Source organism: Triticum urartu, chromosome 2A, assembly GCF_056163025.1.
Source record: "Triticum urartu cultivar PI428250 chromosome 2A, HENAU_Tu73, whole genome shotgun sequence".
Lineage (NCBI taxonomy): Eukaryota > Viridiplantae > Streptophyta > Magnoliopsida > Poales > Poaceae > Triticum > Triticum urartu.
The window spans coordinates 562,766,421-562,784,656 of NC_141874.1; positions in this window are offsets into that span (position 1 = coordinate 562,766,421).

Below are 18,236 nucleotides of genomic sequence, written 5' to 3' on the forward strand. Positions count from 1 at the left end.
GCTAGGGACGCTGTTGTATACTTAGTCCCCACCGACCTTCTTGCTCGTTTGCTCCCCGCGCAGTTCATCAATCTGCTTCTTCATCGCCTCCACGACCTTCATATACTCGACACGTTGCTTCACAGCTGCCACTGATTCCTCCAACAACCGAACGTGCTCATTAAGTATATTGTTCTTCTCAACCATAATTTCTACGATATTGGCATTCGCCTTCTCCAAATCTTCTCTTGTTTTCTCGGATAGCTTCTGCCACCCGTAGATGATCTCCTCCAAATCTTCACTTCTTTTCTCGAAGAGCTTCTACCACCCGTAGATGATCTCCATCAGCTGCTCGTACGTTTTGTCAACCTTTGGCCTTGAAACCAAGGCATTCATCTGATGGAGCAGGTCATTGAGAGTAGTTAATAGGGAGCTAATAGTTTGTTCGCCTCCAAGATGAGTTAGATGGCTTGAGCCAAAGCCAGCTCACAAGGCCTCTCCGTCGCCACGGGACCTCTTAGCACTTGTCGTCGCCGCCCCGCTCACCATTCCCTTCTTCTTTCTCGAGCCACAACTGCTCCCCAATTCTACATCTGGGGACTTCTGTTGAAGATCATGACACAGCCTAACCCTAGCTCCAATTGATTGTAAATCAGTATCAACAAGACACACCCGCATCAACTTATGAGTCAGCTCACCACAAGAATTCATGTTTCACAAACTAAATCAAGTATCCAAAAGAAAGAGAAAAGGAACGAAACAGAAACAGGTTGAACTTACAGACGAGGAATCCTCGTCGGCCGGGATCTTCTCCCGCGACAGGGCACGGCGGTCCGGAGTAGTCTCCTTCTGCCCAACCATGGCGAAGATGGTCAGAGGATAGAGAGGAGCAAGAGGAATGGAAGGCATGCCGGTGGACAAAGGGAAGAGTAGGATGTGGCTAGGGTTTCGAGACTTCGTCCGTCCGCCTTAAATAGCAGGAGCTTCCCCTCGGGCGACGAGCCAGAGCGGCGTCACCGGAGGAGACGCCCGTGGGACCATTGGGTTTCTGGATGGTGCCACGTGGCATTCACACCCGAATATTAGGAGACGCCCGTCGAACCATTGGGTTTCCGCAATAAACGCACGAATGTGACTCTGGGTAATGCATAACCTTGCCTCTCCGGGCTTCACGGTCGTGCCTGTCCTTGCGAACGGTTCAACTGAATCATTTGGATCACGAAGACAAAATAATGTGACTCCCCACAATAACACGCCGTGACTTCCTAGGACCCACGACCGTGCGAAGAATATACCACAACAGCGTCTCTTGAACAAGCCATTCCGTGCCTCACAGAGTAAACAATGAGTGTTCACATCTGAACCCTTTCCGTTGGGTTTCCGCAATTAAAGAAACTAACATGACTATGCGTAAGACCAAACTGTGCCTTTGTGGGATTAACGCCCGTGCATCTCCATCTGACCGAGTTAACGGAATTATTCGTAACACAAACACAGACAAGCGTGACTCTAATTAATACCACACCATGCCCCCGCCTCTCCATCTGATCGAGTCCACGCCTTTATCGAGTAATATACATAACATCAATAAAGAAGCGTGGCTGTGCTTTTAGAAACAAGGAAATAACCTTTTAAAACAACGTCAACAGTGAGTGCTTGCATCTCAACCCATTCCGTTGGGTTACCCCAATTAAAGAAACGAACGTGACTATGCGTAATGCAAAACTATGCCTCTATGGGCTGACCGGCCGTGCCTCTCCATCTAATCGAGTCGACGAAAGCATTCGAAACAGAAACACAAGCGAGTGTGACTCTATATAAAACCGCACCATGCCTTTGTGGGCCCCATGCCTGTGCCTTTGACCCGAAATATTGCAGAGAGCCACGAAAGTCCACGTGTTTATGAGTACAAGTCATGATGCTACTTAGTACAGAACCGTGGCTATACAGACTTCAGGTTCGTGTTTTTCATAATCGTGTCTCTCGAATCGGCCATGCTTTCACCTTCATGTCGGGGCACCATGACATGCGTTCTTTGCTTGAAAACGTGCCTTCTACATCCATGCGACTGTGTGCCTAACAAGGGAGGAACGCCAGCTCGTATTAAAACCATGGCTCGTATGACTACACTTCCGTGCCTCTCACAGTGGATCCTCTCAAAGAAAACGTCTGTAAACACACCTACACACTAACGTGACTCCGCCTAATGAAAAAACGTGCCTAAATAGACTTGACTCCCTTGCCTATCCATGTGAATGAGTAACCAGAATCATTTGGATCACAACTATGCACGTGTCGCCAAAACGTGCTTCTCACGGCCCCACGAAGTGCCCCTGGTGGAAGCACAACCGTGCTCCTACTGCTAACACGCGACATCCATGCCCAGAGCCTACTCATCTACATGTACCAACGAACGAAACAACACGACGACAACACAACTCATAAATGCCTTACAAATTCATGGGAGTACAAAAGGCCACATGCGCCAACGCAACGAAGAAACACGCTCCAAGCTCTCTGCCTACACTCCAGCAACCTTCTTGATCGGCTGGTGGGCGAGGACATCCACAATCCCCTTCTTCGTTGCCTCATGACCTTCCTTCACAGCAGCAAAGGAATCCTCAACCAGGCTCTTGTACTTGACGAGGACCTCCGCCTTCTCATCCATAAGCTCCCCCGCTTCGCCCGACAGCTTTTGCACCAACGCATGGCTCTGCCCATACAGATTCTTCAAGCGGGCGGCCTCCTGATCCTTCTGGTCGAGCTCGTTGAGAAGCTTCTCATTCCCACACAGAGATCAAAATATGAGACCAGTGGACTTCTCCACAGAGGCATTGCTCTGCTGCACCAACTTCTCCAAGCGAGCGATGAATTGCTGCTACTTAATTAGCTCATTGAGCACGTCGTCGCTGGCTAAGGAATTCGGTACTACCATCTTGCCGAGATCGTCTCCATGGCGAATGCGCTTGTGGGAGGAATCGCCTCCACGCGAGAGATCGTTCGACACCTGGGCAACGGGACAGGATATCCCTACCGCCGCTATAGCGTAGTGGCGGCACCTCTCTCTTCTTTCCGCGGCTTTGGTCCTCGCTGCCTGATTGCTTGAACACCCAGAACCCCTCTTACCGGTCATGGCGCAAGCAAGGAGCTGCCAGCAAGAAAGAGGTGCCTGTCTTTGGAGAATTATGGACGTGGAGTGTTCCATGAGTAGGTACCTTTTTATAACATATGCACACCGGTCAGACGGTCAAACGGAGTAACCGATGCCTCGAATTCTCACAATCTCTCTTAAATACCTCAAACTCTGCACGCCTGGGAAACACCAGTACTCTCCTTTCGTATCCCCGTGCGTTCGTTCACACTACAACCACTCAACTTCTTTCTAATGGTCCATATATATTCCACAGAAAACATCTCAAACACAGTTAACTTACTATGTACGCCCGTCTGTAGTTCGGAGAACTTACTGTCAAATTCATACCATAATCCATTGTCATTTTTTGTTTTGAAATGATATTTATCAAAACCTTACTATATCCACGAATTAACTTGCACGCATCTCTAGGTGACTCCTTAGTGAAGAAGTCCATAACGCACGCAGGCACAAACGTGACTCTCTCTAATAAGAAACAATGCCTCCCTGGAACGCACCACCGCGACTCTCCACAACAAAGGAACGAGTGGACAAGGAAAACATTTCCATACACAGAGTCAGAAGTGTGCCTGTTGCATTAGTAACACAGTGCCAACTCGGCTTCACTTCCACGCACCTCAGAGTGACACAGTGCCAACTCGGCCAGAGAAAATGTATGTAACACACGCGTGGACAAATGTGACTCTGGCTAATAAGAAGACTTGTCTCCGCTGGATTCACGTCCATGCCTCTCCAAGAGAACGAGCGAGCGGAATCATTTGGAAATACCAAAACCATACCCCCATGGTAACGTGACTCCGTCTAATGGGTAAACATGCTTCCTTTGAGTTCATGTCCATGCCTCTCCAAATGAACTGGCGAGCGGAATCATTTGGAACACAAAGAACCATGAACGTGACTCTGTGTAACGCCAAACCATGCCCCTATGGGTGACACAACCACACTAAAATCAAAAAATGCTAGCGTCCCATCGACTGGGAGTTAAGAAGGCAAGCAAAAAACAAGCTCATCGAAGCACACAAAAAGTTGCACCAAACTTGATGTCAAAAGGGACGGTGGAAGATTCGAGACATTTCGCCATTTACATGGGAGGGTGAGCGCTGGTGGCCTCACTTTCCATGCGCCTCATTGTGGAACGTCAAAGAAAACGTCTGTAACATGTGCAGGCACAAATGTGATCCTGTCTAATAGGTAAACATGCTTCCTATGAGTTCATGTCGATGCCCCTCGAAATGAACTGGCGACCGGAATCAGTTGAAACACGAAGAAGCAAGAACGTGACTCTGGGTAACGCCAAACCATGGCCCCGTGGGTGTCACCACACTAAAATAAAAAATGCTAGCATCCCACAGACCGGCAGTAGCAAAAAACAAGCCCATCGAAGCCCACAGAAAGTTGCACCAATCTTGATGTCCAAACGGACGGTCAAAGATTCGAGACGGTTCGACCATTTCCCTCTCTCCCTCCACTACTTTCTTGCTTTTCCTTTCGCACCGAAAATCTCGAATACTTCGTCAGTTCCCCTCTCTTGAACACCCTCCTCTCTCCTTCTGCCCCCATTGTCCAATCCAGCAGACCAACCAAAAATCCAAATCGGGTTCACCTCACCCACCAGCCGCCATCCACTTCGAGATATAGACAGTTGGTCGGTACCCGCGACAGCACCAAAAACCTCTCCTGGTGGCGGCGGCGACTGACGGCGATGACCCGTGCTCTCAATATCGGCGGTGGAGGTACCAACAGAGAGCAAGGACAAAAACCAGCTGATGGATGTGACGAATCGCTCACAAGCAATCGAATGTAAAAAATATTAATCCATTACATTCCATTACCACAGGTCGATCAAAGCGATTTTCCCCCTTTTTTGACGGGCATGAACCCTAACCGCCACACAAACCGTGTTTTCAAATAGTTTGTTTAGACTTGTCTAACAAAATTGAAATAAGGTAGACGCACGTGCAATAGAATGCTACCCCTACCCGCCATAGAAATTTGCTCGCAAGATATTTGCCTAAAACGTACTGTGCATGCCAGAACTATCTAGGACACCACTGTAGATTCAAACCATGAGAGCATCCTTACACATCAAAACCTAGTATTTACACGAGATTCTATATATCCATTGATTGTATCTGTTTCAAATTATGTGCCTCTCTCATATTAAAATCCATGCTCCAATAATAGATCTAGCTGTGTGCTTATAGCGTGAAACAACTTGTGCCTCTCTGACAATGACGTTTTTTTGTCCACGGGATGCATCTCCTCTTTTTTCTGTGAAATTCAATTCTGCTTCTACTGCTGCTAACTCCTGGGCATTTTTATGCAGCAAGGACTGGTAAGAAGGAAAACAGGATACCTGCAGAACAGCCTGCCGTGCAGCAAGGTACTATAAAAGGCTCACACAATCCATATAACAAAAACTATGTAGCAGCAGTAAGTTAACCACTTACGTCCACACAATCCTGGGAAATTACACTTCCTTGAATTTTTTCACACATTATGTGTATTATTATTCATTCAAGAACATTTTATCTTATCCTCTAAACCTTACAATTGTTGCCCCAATTTACAGAATATCATTTGTGGTGTATTTTTGCCTATAAAAAAGACTTCCCCTCATTGCGCTGAATTTGAGAGCAGCCATACTACTCACACCCGACCCTAATTTCTATCACTGATTGACCAAACCAAGCGTTAGGAAGACTTGATGTAACAAGAAAACAATGGATTGATCGTCTTTTTAGGTCAGGAAATGAAAGGAAAGGGCTATCTTATGAGTCTATGTAGATTAAGTTTCAGATTCTTTTTGTGCAGTCGTGGAAGACATAGTTTTAAAACTATATCCCATTTATTTCCATGATACCACGTAATCCTTTTGTTACATAATCATTGTACAGGTCACGGAGGAGGAGATATCGAAATGATATTGTCTGAACTTAAAATTCAATATCCAGAACCACTAGGCATCTCTCCTGACCCGTCACAAAAAAGAACGAAGCAGAACATGGACAACAAACCACCCGAGCAAGTGCCAGCACTAGCTTCCAGCAGGGAGGGCAACAAAAAGCAAGTAACTAGCAGCAGAAAAGAGAGGCAATCAGAAACCAAGAGTGTCGTTCCTCCTAGAGCAAAAAGACAAAAGAGAAAGGACAAAACTCAACTCATCAGCGACGGTGCTACCTTGTAGCAGCAGTAGCCAAGTCCTCTAATGGTGCTCCCGCCAGCAGTTCCACGCGTCAAGAATAAACTAACTAAAGCCAAGAAGAAAAACAAAATAAAACGGGTGGAAGAAGACGAGGATGATGCCAGCAAAGAGTCACAGTGTGATGCTGCCGACGACAACGATGACACAAAACATGATGATGATCTCATTCGTACAGAGGGTGATGACACCGCAGGGGACAACAGTGGCGCTGCAGAGGACAACAACGATGATGTAAAACATATTTTCTCTACAAATTTTTGCTACCGCTTTTCACCCATGAAAACCAAGTGATCCTCTATAACAAAACCCTATTTTTCTCAACAGGGAAAACCAAATTGGAAGCGCACAAAGAGAAGGACAAGTGGAAAAGAATTGGCAGCACCAACGGATGATGAACAAGAGGCAACAACAAATAAGGACAAATGCAAAATCAAGGGAGGGGCAGCATTTGTTCAGGTCAATAGAGCATGGAAATTACTTGAAGAACGTCATCGGCAGGATGTTAGGATGGCCAGGTTTGGAAGCATAGAGAAATGCCAAATAACGTGCTCCATCTGCAAACTGCTTGCAGCACACATCTACGACAACTTGGACACAGAAAGCACGACAATAACGTTCGGTGATGCTGATCAACAGAAAGAAATCAAGATAACAAAGGAAGGCATCCACAAGGTGTTTGGATACCCAAATGGCACGCACAAGTCAGCGCTAAGGCCACAGATTTCCACCGATACAATGAGCGAACTGGTCTCAGAACTTGGCCTCGACAAAATGGATTTCAAACACGAACATCTGTTTGAAAAGCTAGAAAAATTGGTGAAAGTAGATGACAAAGAATCAAACAGGAAACCAGTTAAAATATTTTTCCTTATTTTTTCCACAACATTGTCTGTGGAACAACCGCCTCTATCTTCAGCCAACAAGCTATAATGGTCAAGGACATGAATTATGAACAAATGGCAAAGATGGATTTCTGCGAGGTAATCGTCGAAAGTATTAAGGAAGGAGCCAAGAAATGGCAGAAGCACAGGACGTTGCCTTAGGACGAAAAGAACAAAAAGCATCTCAATGGTTTGGCACAGGGACCAGTAATTATGTACCTCGAACCCCTGCTGCTGCCAATGGACACAAAAGAAATGCGGAAGATTGCCAAGACAATGGATAAGACATCATTACCGCGAGCAAACCACCTCAAAGAGAGTGACCTAAAGAAAATAGCTAGAGCAGACATGAAAAGGGACGGAAAAGCACGACCGGATGACTATGAATTTGGCAAGATATAGGTATAGCCCTATTGAATATATATGCATTATCCCTTATAAAAACTGTTTCCAGTCTAACCAATTCCATTCTGCCGAAACAATGCAGCCATGGAAAGGAACAACAGAGAGGATCTTCTATGCCAGCACATCAACACCTTCGTATTCAATACAAATGATACCAGCACAACAACAGAAGCACCAACAGACGACCAAACTACTACCACCTCCAACCAAGCGCCATGACAAAGCACATGTCAGCACGAGTGGAAGCAAGGAACCTGACAAAGGCACCAACACAGGATCAGATGAAATATTCGAAAGGATAGATGAAATGTTGCAACAAGTACTGTACGAAGCTAAACAGATACCCAGAGTAACGACCAGGGCTGGGCACCAATGCAGCGAACAAGAGGAGAAATTAGATAAAAAATACAAGAACTTAATGGTGCAACAAACAATGTCCCTGATGGAATCTTTCGCACAACTTAGAGAATTTCAGGACATAGTTTATAGAATGAACTTAGCAGAAGAGAGGACGCTGAAGGTACTGGATCGAGCAGACGCAGGAGCCACAACTGCACTAGTCGATGGCAACCACACGAAACAAGTTGTAGCCGCAGCAGAAGCAGGGGGCAGGAGAAAAAGAAAGAAGGAAGAAGAAGACCAACAAAACAAACATGAAGGGAAGAAAAGAATAACAAAATCAAGAACACAGACCTCGAGAATTAGCCAGAGGGAGACAAAAGAACAGAACAAGGTGCAAAAAGAGCAAAGCAAGGAGCACGCATCAACCAACACAGCAAGTGCCGAAGGACAACAACACCAAGGTAGAAAAGTAGCTGCAGAAGCAGAGACTCGACATGAGAAACAGATAAATGAGAACAATGTTGGGGAACGTAGTAGAGATTCAAAATTTTCCTACGTGTCACCAAGATCTATCTATGGAGAAACCAGCAACGAGGGGAAGGAGAGTGCATCTACATACCCTTGTAGATCGCTAAGCGGAAGCGTTCAAGAGAACGGGGTTGAAGGATTCGTACTCGTCATGATCCAAATCACCGGAGATCCTAGTGCCGAACGGACGGCACCTCCGCGTTCAACACACGTACAGCCCGGTGACGTCTCCCATGCCTTGATCCAGCAAGGAGAGAGGGAGAGGTTGAGGAAGACTCCATCCAGCAGCAGCACAATGGCGTGGTGGTGGTGGAGGAGCGTGGTACTCCAGCAGGGCTTCGCCAAGCACCGCAAGAGACGAGGAGGGAGAGGGGTAGGGCTGCGCCAAGAAGGAGAGGAACTCGTGTGTCTTGGGCAGCCCAAACCTCAAGTATATATAGGGGGAGGGGAGGGGCTGCGCCCCCACCTAGGGTTCCCTCCCTAGGGGTGGCGGCAGCCCCCAGATCCCATTTGGGTGGCGGCCAGGTGGAGGGAAGAGGGAGGCGCACCAGGCATGGGCCCTAAGGCCCATCTGCCCTTAGGGTTTGCCCCCCTCCTCCCCTTAGGCGCCTTGGGCCCTTATGGGGGGGGGCGCACCAGCCCACCTGGGGCTGGTACCCTCCCACACTTGGCCCATGCAGCCCTCCGGGGCTTGTGGCCCCACTTGGTGGACCCCCGGGACCCTCCCGGTGGTCCCGGTACGTTACCGATAAAACCCGAAACTTTACCGGTGACCAAAACAGGACTTCCCATATATAAATCTTTACCTCCGGACCATTTCGGAACTCCTCGTGACGTACAGGATCTCATCCGGGACTCCGAACAACATTCGGTAACCACGTATATCTATTCCTTATAACCCTAGCGTCATCGAACCTTAAGTGTGTAGACCCTACGGGTTCGGGAACCATGCAGACATGACCGAGACGTTCTCCGGTTAATAACCAACAGCGGGATCTGGATACCCATGTTGGTTCCCACATGTTCCATGATGATCTCATCGGATGAACCACGATGTCGAGGATTCGATCAATCCCGTATACAATTCCCTTTGTCTAGTGGTACGATACTTGCCCGAGATTTGATCGTCGGTATTCCGATACCTTGTTCAATCTCGTTACCGGCAAGTCTCTTTACTCGTTCCATAACACATCATCCCGTGATCAACTCCTTGGTCACATTGTGCACATTATGATGATGTCCTACCAAGTGGGCCCAGAGATACCTTTCCGTTTACACGGAGTGACAAATCCCAGTCTCGATTCGTGCCAACCCAACAGACACTTTCGGAGATACCTGTAGTGTACCTTTATAGCCACCCAGTTACGTTGTGACGTTTGGCACACCCAAAGTATTCCTACGGTATCCGGGAGTTGCACAATCTCATGGTCTAAGGAAATGATACTTGACATTTAGAAAAGCTTTAGCATACGAACTACACGATCTTTGTGCTAGGCTTAGGATCGGGTCTTGTCCATCACATCATTCTCCCAATGATGTGATCACGTTATCAACGACATCCAATGTCCATGGTCAGGAAACCGTAACCATCTATTGATCAACGAGCTAGTCAACTAGAGGCTTACTAGGCACATGGTGTTGTCTATGTATCCACACATGTATCTGAGTTTCCTATCAATACAATTCTAGCATGGATAATAAACGATTATCATGAACAAGGAAATATAATAATAACCAATTTATTATTGCCTCTAGGGCATATTTCCAACAGTCTCCCACTTGCACTAGAGTCAATAATCCAGTTCACATCGATATGTGATTAACACTCAAGGTCACATCCCCATGTGACTAACACCCAAAGGGTTTTGGGTTTGATCATGTTATGCTTGCGAGAGAGGTTTCAGTCAACGGGTCTGCAACATTCAGATCCGTATGTACTTCGCAAATTTCTATGTCATCTTGTAGATGCAACTACTATTCTACATTTGGAGCCATTTCAAATAACTGTTCTACTTGGAGCTATTCCATTATACGTATCCGATATCTCTACTCAGAGCTATCCGGATAGGTGTTAAGCTTGCATCGACGTAACTCTTTACGTCAAACTCTTTATCACCTCCATAACCGAGAAACATATCCTTATTCCTCTAAGGATAATTTAGACCGCTATCTGGTGATCTACTCCTAGATTACCTTTGTACCCTCTTGCCAGATATGTGGCAAGGCACACATCAGGTGCGGTACTCAGCATGGCATACCGTATAGAGCCCATGACAAAAGCATAGGGGACGACCTTCGTCCTTCCTCTTTCTTCTGCCACGGTCGAGCTTTAAGTCTTAACTTCATACCTTACAACTTAGGCAAGAACTCCTTCTTTGACTGATCCATCTTGAACACCTTCAAGATCATGTCAAGGTATGTGCTCATTTGAAAGTACCATTAAGCGTTTTTGATCTATCCTTATAGATCTTGATGCTCAATGTTCAAGTAGCTTAATCCAGGCTTTCCATTGAAAAACACTTTCAAATAACCCTATATGATTTCCAGAAATTCTACGTCATTTCTGATCAACAATATGTCAACAACATATATTCATCAGAAATTCTATAGTGCTCCCACTCACTTCTTTGGAAATACAAGTTTCTCAAAACTTTGTATACACCCAAAATCTTTGATCATCTCATCAAAGCATACATTCCAACTCCGAGATGCTTACTCCAGTCCTTAGAAGGATTGCTGGAGCTTTGCATACTTATTAGCATCTTTCAGGATTGACAAAACCTTCCGGTTGTATCACATACAACCTTTCCTCAAGAAAATCGTCGAGGAAACAATGTTTTGACATCCTATCTGCAAGAATTCATAAATAATGCAGTAATCGCTAATATAATTCCAACAGACTCTTAGCATCGCTACGAGTGAGAAAGTCTCATCATAGTCAACTCCTTGAACTTGTCGGAAAAAAATCTTAATGACAAGTCGAGCTTTCTTAATGGTGATACTTACCATCATTGTCTGTCTTCCTTTTAAAATCCATCTGTACTCAACAGCCTTACGACCATCGAGCCATTCTGCCAAAGTCTACACTTTGTTTTCATACATGGATCCTCTCTCGGATTTTATGGCCTCGAGCCATTTATCAGAATCCGGGCCCACCATCGCTTCTCCATAGCTCATAGGTTCATTGTTGTCTAGCAACATGACTTCCAAGACAGGATTACGTACCACTCTGAAGTAGTACGCATCCTTGTCATCCTACGAGGTTTGGGAGTGACTTTATCCGAAGTCTCATGATCAATATCATAAGCTTCCACTTCAATTGGTGTAGGTGCCACAGGAACAACTCTTTGTGCCCTGCTATACACTAGTTGAAGTGACGGTTCAATAACCTCATCAAGTCTCCACCATCCCCCCACTCAATTCCTTCGAGAGAAACTTTTCCTCGAGAAAGGATTCGATTTTAGAAACAATCCCTTATTGCTTTCGGATCTGAGACAGGAGGTATATCCAATTGTTTTGGGTGTCCTATGAAGATGCATTTATCCGCTTTGGGTTCGAGCTTATCAGCCTGAAACCTTTTCACATAAGCGTTGCAGCCCCAAACTTTTAAGAAATGACAGCTTAGGTTTCTCTAAACCATAGTTCATACGGTGTCATCTCATCGGAATTACGTGGTGCCCTATTTAAAGTGAATGTGGTTGTCTCTAATGCCTAACCCATAAACTATCGTGGTAATTCGATAAGAGACATCATGGTATGCATCATATCCGATAGGGTGCAGTTATGATGTTCGGACACACCATCACACTATGGTGTTCCAGGCTGTATTAGTTGTGAAACAATTTCCACAATGTCTTAATTCTGTGCCAAACTCGTAATTCAGATATTCATCTCTATGATCATATCATAGATATTTTATCCTCTTGTCACGACGATCTTTCAACTTCACCTTGAAATTACTTGAACCTTTCAACAATTCAGACTCGTGATTCATCAAGTAAATATACTCAACATCTACTCAAATCATCTGTGAAGTAAGAACATAACGATATCCACTACACGCCTCAGCACTCATTGGACTGCACACATCAAAATGTATTACTTCCAACAAGTTGCTTTCTAGTTCCATTTTACTGAAAAACGAGGCTTTCAGTCATCTTGCCCATGTGGTATGATTTGCATGTCTCAAGTGATTCAAAATCAAGTGAGTCCATATGGTCCATTTGCATGGAGTTTCTTCATGCATATACACCAATAGACATGGTTCGCATATCTCAAACTTTTTCAAAAAATGAGTGAGCCCAAAGACCCATCAACATGGAGCTTCTTCATGCGTTTTATACCGATATGACTTACGTGGCAGTGCCACAAGTAGGTGGTACTATCATTACTATCTTATGTCTTTTGGCATGAACATGTGTATCACTACGATCGAGATTCAATAAACCATTCATTTTAGGTGCAAGACCATTGAAGGTATTATTCAAATAAACAGAGTAACCCTTATTCTCCTTAAATGAATAACCGTATTGTGATAGACATAATCCAATCATGTCTATGCTCAACACAAACACCAATCTTGATGGTAGAGGGAGCGTACGATATTTGATCAACCTTGGAAATACTTCCAACACATATCGTCATCTCACCTTTTAGCTAGTCTCCGTTTATTCTGTAGCTTTTATTTCAAGTTACTAACACTTAGTAACCGAACCGGTATCTAATACCCTGGTGCTACTAGGAGTACTAGTAACGTACACATTAACATAATGTATATCCAATATACTTCTATCGACAGCCTTCTCATCTACCAAGTATCTAGGGTAATTCTGCTCCAGTGGCTGTTCCCTTTATTACAGAAGCACTCAGTCTCGGGTTTGGGTTCAACCTTGGGTTTCTCCACTAGAGCAGCAGCTGTTTTGCCGTTTCATGAAGTCTCCCTTCTTGCCCTTGCCCTTCTTGAAACTAGTGGTTTCACTAACCATCAACAATTGATGCTCCTTCTTGATTTCTACTTTCGCGGTGTCAAACATCGTGAATATTTCAAGGATCATCATATCTATCCCTGATATGTTATAGTTCATCATGAAGCTCTAGCAGCTTGGTGGCAATGACTTTGGAAAAACATCACTATCTCATCTGGAAGATTAACTCCCACTCGATTCAAGTGATTGTGGTACACAGAATTTGAGCACAAGCTTAAGATTGAGCTTTTCTCCCTTATTATGCAGGCTAAGAAAATCGTCGGAGGTCTTATACCTCTTGACGTGGGCATGAGCCTGAAATCCCAATTTCAGCCCTCGAAACATCTCATATGTTTTGCGACGTTTCAAAACTTCTTCGGTGCCTCAACTCTAAACCATTTAACTGAACTATCACGTAGTTATCAAAATGTGTATGTCAGATGTTCGCAACATCCACAGATGACGTTCGAGGTTCAGCACACTGAGCGGTGCATTAAGGACATAAGCCTTCTATGAATCAATGAGGACAATCCTCAGTTTACGGACCTAGTCTGCATAATTGCTACTATCAACTTTCAACTAAATTTTCTCTAGGAACATATCTAAACAGTAGAACTGAAGCACGAGCTATGACATAATTTGCGAAGACCTTTTGACTATGTTCAGGATAATTAAGTTCATCTTATGAACTCCCACTCAGATAGACATCCCTCTAGTCATCTAAGTGATTACATGATCCGAGTCAACTAGGCCGTGTCCGATCATCACGTGAGACGGACTAGTCAACATCGGTGACCATCTTCATGTTGATCGTATCTACCATACGACTCATGCTCGACCTTTCGGTCTCTTGTGTTCCGAGGCCATGTCTGTACATGCTAGGCTCGTCAAGTCAACCTAAGTGTTTTGCATGTGTTCCGAGGCCATGTCTGTACATGCTAGGCTCGTCAACACCCGTTGTATTCGAACGTAAGAATCTATCACACCCGATCATCACATGGTGCTTCGAAACAACGAACTTTCGCAACGGTGCACAGTTAGGGGGAACACTTTCTTGAAATTTTAATGAGGGATCATCTTATTTACTACCGTTGTTCTAAGCAAATAAGATGCATAAACATGATAAACATCACATGCAATCAAATAGTGACATGATATGGCCATCATCACTTTGCTCCTCTTGATCTCCATCTTCGGGGCTCCATGATCATCATCGTCACCGGCATGACACCATGATCTCCATCATCATGATCTCTATCATCGTGTCTTCATGAAGTTGTCTCGCCAACTATTACTTCTACTACTACAACTAACGGTTAGCAATAAAGTAAAGTAATTACATGACGTTTATGTTGACACGCAGGTCATAAATAAATTAAGACAACTCCTATGGCTCCTGCCGGTTGTCATACTCATCGACATGCAAGTCGTGATTCCTATTACAAGAACATGATCAATCTCATACATCACATATATCATTCATCACATCCTTTTGGCCATATCACATCACATGGCGTACCCTGCAAAAACAAGTTAGACGTCCTCTAATTGTTGTTTGCATGTTTTACGTGGCTGCTATGGGTTTCTAGCAAGAATGTTTCTTACCTACGCAAAACCAGAACGTGATATGCCAATTGCTATTTACCCTTCATAAGGACCATTTTCATCGAATCCGTTCCGACTAAAGTGGGAGAGACTGGCACCCGCTAGCCACCTTATGCAACTAGTGCATGTCAGTCGGTGGAACCTGTCTCACGTAAGAGTACGTGTAAGGTCGGTCCGGGCCGCTTCATCCCACAATACCATCGAAACAAGATTGGACTAGTAACGGTAAGCATATTGAACAAAATCAACGCCCACAACTACTTTGTGTTCTACTCGTGCATAGAATCTACGCAATAGACCTAGCTCTGATACCACTGTTGGGGAACGTAGCAGAAATTCAAAATTTTCCTACGTGTCACCAAGATCTATCTATGGAGAAACCAGCAACGAGGGGAAGGAGAGTGCATCTACATACCCTTGTAGATCGCTAAGCGGAAGCGTTCAAGAGAACGGGGTTGAAGGAGTCGTACTCGTCGTGATCCAAATCACCGGAGATCCTAGTGCCGAACGGACGGCACCTCCGCGTTCAACACACGTACAGCCCGGTGACGTCTCCCATGCCTTGATCCAGCAAGGAGAGAGGGAGAGGTTGAGGAAGACTCCATCCAGCAGCAGCACAACGACGTGGTGGTGGTGGAGGAGCGTGGTACTCCAGCAGGGCTTCGCCAAGCACCGCAAGAGACGAGGAGGGAGAGGGGTAGGGCTGCGCCAAGGAGAGGAACTCGTGTGTCTTGGGCAGCCCAAACCTCAAGTATATATAGGGGGAGGGGAGGGGCTGCGCTCCCACCTAGGGTTCCCTCCCTAGGGGTGGCGGCAGCCCCCAGATCCCATCTGGGTGGCGGCCAGGTGGAGGGGAGAGGGAGGCGCACCAGGCATGGGCCCTAAGGCCCATCTGCACTTAGGGTTTGCCCCCCTCCTCCCCTTAGGCGCCTTGGGCCCTTGTGGGGGGGGGGCACCAGCCCACCTGGGGCTGGTCCCCTCCCACACTTGGCCCATGCAGCCCTCCGGGGCTTGTGGCCCCACTTGGTGGACCCCCGGGACCCTCCCGGTGGTCCTGGTACGTTACCGATAAAACCCGAAACTTTTCCGATGACCAAAACAGGACTTCCCATATATAAATCTTTACCTTCGGACCATTCCGGAACTCCTCGTGACGTCCGGGATCTCATCCGGGACTCCGAACAACATTTGGTAACCACGTATATCTATTCCTTATAACCCTAGCGTCATCGAACCTTAAGTGTGTAGAGCCTACGGGTTCAGGAACCATGCAGACATGACCGAGACGTTCTCCGGTTAATAACCAACAGCGGGATCTGGATACCCATGTTGGTTCCCACATGTCCCATGATGATCTCATCGGATGAACCACGATGTTGAGGATTCGATCAATCCCGTATACAATTCCCTTTGTCTAGTGGTACGATACTTGCCCGAGATTCGATCGTCGGTATCCCGATACCTTGTTCAATCTCGTTACCGGCAAGTCTCTTTACTCGTTCCGTAACACATCATCCCATGATCAACTCCTTGGTCACATTGTGCACATTATGATGATGTCCTACCGAGTGGGCCCAGAGATACCTTTCCGTTTACATGGAGTGACAAATCCCAGTCTCGATTCATGCCAACCCAACAGACACTTTCGGAGATACCTGTAGTGTACCTTTATAGCCACCCAGTTACGTTGTGACGTTTGGCACACCCAAAGTATTCCTATGGTATCCGGGAGTTGCACAATCTCATGGTCTAAGGAAATGATACTTGACATTTAGAAAAGCTTTAGCATACGAACTACACGATCTTTGTGCTAGGCTTAGGATTGGGTCTTGTCCATCACATCATTCTCCCAATGATGTGATCCCATTATCAACGACATACAATGTCCATGGTCAGGAAACCGTAACCATCTATTGATCAACGAGCTAGTCAACTAGAGGCTTACTAGGGACATGGTGTTGTCTATGTATCCACACATGTATCTGAGTTTCCTATCAATACAATTCTAGCATGGATAATAAACGATTATCATGAACAAGGAAATATAATAATAACCAATTTATTATTGCCTCTAGGGCATATTTCCAACAAACAAATACATCATCCATGTGACTCGAAAGCGATGCTTTCAAACTTGAACTTAAAAAATCTATCTTCCATACTGTCAGGGACACGACAACAGAACTCCACCCCAACATAAAGGCCAACAGCAGCATATCGTTAAGAACACCGAGCAAGAGGATGCAAGCAATAGAATAAGCAACCCCACAATAGATAATGCTCCCTCAAGAACGCCAACAAGAGCAGTACAAGAGATGAACATGATCGGAGCCAGCAAAGACGTGAGTATAAAAAATCAGTCTCTTCTTTCTAAACTAGATATGGTTTTGAGTTAACTGACAAATCTGCAACGAAATATACACTCGACTGGACAAGTATCATATCGGCGGTCCCGTAAACAAGGCGCGGGCTGATCTACCATAAACCATTAACAACACGGTAGATAAACAAGAAGGAAACAACAAAGGATAGGTAAAACTTCCAAACCCACTTTGCCAAATACCGTTAACTCATATTTGTTTCATCTATCAGGTATTACAAGCACAACAAAAGGAATAGGATGCCCATGCAAAACAGAAATTTGATGGACAAGAGCTTTTCAGCACAATAGCATTCCAGATGATCGATACAGGGGAGAAAGCATCGGACACTCCACCTGATGACACACCCAAGGCTGGTATACATAGCAAAGAAAAAGTGGACGCACAAACAGATATCCCAACCACCGGCGCAAAGGTAAAATTCAACAAGAACCATTTTTCCAAAATTTATAAGGAATATACTCAAAGTACAACCTGCAACAGTAATACAAGAATTACAAGGAATGAATCGTGCTTTTCCTTTCATGAAACGCAGGAAACAAATGAGAACGCTCATGTCAAAGAACAACAAGGAGTACAAACGGAGCAAGACAAAAGACAAGGGCAAATGGTGACTCAAATGGTACCCAGTACCCCGACTAAAGAGCAGTCCTCACATGACAAACACAACCGAGAAGAGATCCCACCAGCATCAAAGACCGACGAGGTGAAGTTACATGCACCTGCTCCTACAACATTAAAAGAAAAAAGTTATGCATGCACAGATGTAGTCCAAACTTTATTTAATTTTTT